The sequence below is a fragment of the Meriones unguiculatus genome, chromosome 11 (genome assembly GCF_030254825.1).
Source record: "Meriones unguiculatus strain TT.TT164.6M chromosome 11, Bangor_MerUng_6.1, whole genome shotgun sequence".
NCBI classification, from domain to species: Eukaryota; Metazoa; Chordata; class Mammalia; order Rodentia; family Muridae; genus Meriones; species Meriones unguiculatus.
The window spans coordinates 29,337,072-29,340,463 of record NC_083359.1 but is presented as its reverse complement, the minus strand read 5'-3'; positions in this window follow the sequence as shown (position 1 = coordinate 29,340,463).

Genomic DNA, 3,392 nt, shown 5'->3' with positions numbered 1-3,392 from the left:
TGTCAAATGAAGACAGTGTCATAAATTAATAAGTAAAAATAAAACTAGGGTTTTAGAGGCTTTAAACAGTTCAATAAAACTAGGGTTCAATAACTTTAAACAGTTAATTTTGGAATTCATGTGTGGATTCTAAAGGGAAACAGTTCCCATTTCTAAACGAACGTAAGAATAGAAGAATCCCTAAGAGGAGTGCCATACAGAACCCTGAGTTTGTACCAAGAGCTGACAGACAGTTCCAAGAGTCTGTGCTACAAAGAGAGAAAAAAACCTATATATCTAGGTGTAATATGACCCACTGTGACCTCCAAGGCTCCATGGGGTACCCACAAGTACAAAAGGGATTCACTTCTAAGTTGAAATTGATCTCAGAAGTCCACTTCTAACTCCAGTTAGCCAAATGACAAACTGGATGATCTTTTCCTCACAGGGACAAGAGGAAAAACGGAAATAAAGATGGTCTTATATATAAGAAGACCTGCTGCTATAAAGGATATCTTTAAAAATCTACACCCACTTAATTCTCTTTAAACCTGACAAGATGTTCCCACAAAGGATTCATTATTTAAAGGAACCTCTGCATTGAGATGGATTAAGACTTTCTTACCCTGGGAGAAAGGAACATTGGACAACTAATTCAATAGAAAGGATTAGTTTATCTCTTGAACCAATTAAGGAGCCACAGACTACGCTGTGAGACTGGTCATTTCTATCTGAAAAGAAGAGGGACAACATCAGGAAGAATCTCATTCTAGTATAACAACAGCCACACACTGTAGAGTCAGCCAAAGAGAGATCCAAGGGAGATTATCATTCACTTTTTTCAACTTTTTTTTTAACTGAATGTCCTATACATACATTTTGCGTTTGCATGTGTGTTCCTGAGAGTAGGACATAGGGCAGCATGGGGTAGGAATCACTTTCTTGCCAGCTGATATACCTGAGTGCTGCATTTCTGTTGTCCCAGCCCTAGGAGTGAGAATGCCATCTTCACCGAAGTGAGGAAGCGAAAACTCAGAAAACAGAACCAAGACTTCACCCCTACCCCATAGCAACTGCAGACTCTACACATCCCTCTGATGACCCAATGCCTTCTGCTGGTTGCGGTTGGGGGACTGATGACATCGTCTCCCGTCTAGAAACTAAGCCCTTACAAGGAATAAAGGCAGAGATAAATATCACTAAAATAAATATTTTATACAATTTATTGTATAAAATTTATACAATAAAGTTACAATCAAGTTTAAGCACTTAATGCTTACATAAAAACATTTCCTTGGAGAATACAGAAGCTGAAATTAAAATATTTAGAGTGTAATACAATCAAGTTTAAGCACTGAAGAATGACCATGAAATGAAATTTAAATTGGGCCTGAGATGGAAGGGGAGGAGGACCTCCCCTATCAGTGGACTTGGAAAGGGGCAGGGAGGGGGAAAGGGAGGAAGGCTGAGATTGGGAAGCAATGAGAAAGGGGGCTATGGCTGAGATACAAAGTAAATAACCTGTGATTAATATAAAAAAATAAAAATTATTTAAAAAATAAAATAAATTGGACCTGAGGCAGATTTGAACATGTGACTTATGAAGGAAGCACCACAAAAGAAAAAGAAAAAAAAAAACAGTATTAAAAAGAAACAGAGACTAGAGAGCTAGATAAATGAATTGATAGATACATAGATAGACTGGTGATAGATAGCCAGATAGATAGATAGATAGATAGTTAGACAGAGAGACCAACAGATAGCTCACAAGTAAAGCATTTGACACATTAGCATGAAGACCTAAGTTCAGATCCTTGGAAGCTACATAAAAGTAGACATAGCAATGGAGGAATGGATAAAGAAATTGTGGTACTTTTACACAATGGAATACTCCTCAGCAATTAAAAATAAGGAAAATATTAATTTTGTAGGCAAATGGTGGGATATAGAAAAAAAATCATCCTGAATGAGATATCCCAAAAGCAGAAAGACACACATGGTATATACTCACTTATATAGACCTATAAGATAGGATAAACATAATAAAATATGTACACGTAAAGAAGATAAACAAGAAAGAGGTCCAGGGGTAAGATGATCAATCCTCATCTAGAAAGACAAAGGGGATAGACATTGGAAGTAGGAGAAAACAAGTAACAGGACAGTAGCCTACCACAGAAGGCACCTGAAAGACTCTACCTAGCAGTGTATCAAAGCAGATGCTGAGACCCATAACCAAACCTTCGGCAGAGTGTAGGGAATCATATGAAGGAAGGGGGAGTTAGTATATCCGAGTGGGACCAACCAGGTCCAAATATATCTGAGCACAGGGATCTTCTATGAGACTGTTTATCCAACCAAGGACCATCCATGGATATAACCTACAACCCTGCTCAGACATAGCCCATGGTAGCTCAGTATCCAAGTAGGTTCCCTAGTAAGGGGGACAGAAATTGTTTCTGACATGAACTCAGGAGCTTCCCCTCCCCCCTGAGGGAGGAGCAGCCTTGCTAGGCCACAGATAAGGACATTGCAACCATCCTGAAGATACCTGATAAGCTAGGGCCAGATGGAAGCAGAGGAGGACAGCGCCTCTCATTGGACTTGGAATAGGGCAGGGAGGAGATGAGGGAGGGAAAGAGGGAGAGGGCTACAGCTGGGATACAAGTGAATGTATAAAATTATTGAAAAATAAAAAATATTTTTAAAAAAGCAGACACAGTAGTGTGTATCCATAATTCCAGCACTCCTAAGGTGATACAAAATGTGGAGACAGAAGAATCTCTGGAATTCTGCAGACTGGCTTGTCTGACCTTGTTTGAAGCAGTTTAGGAGCAAGGATTAACACTCAGGTTTTGCCCCTGACCTCCATACTCACATGATGGCATATACTTACCTGTACCTACATATACATATGTATATATATATATATATATATATATATACACACACACACACACACACACATATACACACAGTAGCCAAGATGTGTATGCAAGCATGTACACATGTACTTGAACCATAAAAAAACCCAGTCCAGACACATTAAATTTTGATTTTATGATTTATTTACCTCTCCAGTATCATTTTTTAATCTAGAGACAGGAATAACAAGAGGAACAAGCAGATCCAATCATGTTAAGGTTTATATAAAAGCATTTCCTTGCAGAGTACAAAAACTAGAATTAAAACATTTAGAATGTGAATTAATAAAGAATACTTAACAGGCTTAAATAACTGAGAAGAATTGAAAGGATGAAGAATGAAGAGAAAGAAGATTGAGAAATCTTCAAAAATATCCAGAAGTGTCATCATGCCTGTAATCCCAGCCCTTTGAAGGCAAAGTAAAGAAGGTTACAAGTTCACGGCAGCCTAGGTTTTGAGGGTCTATTTAAAAAAAAAATGTCAGAAAG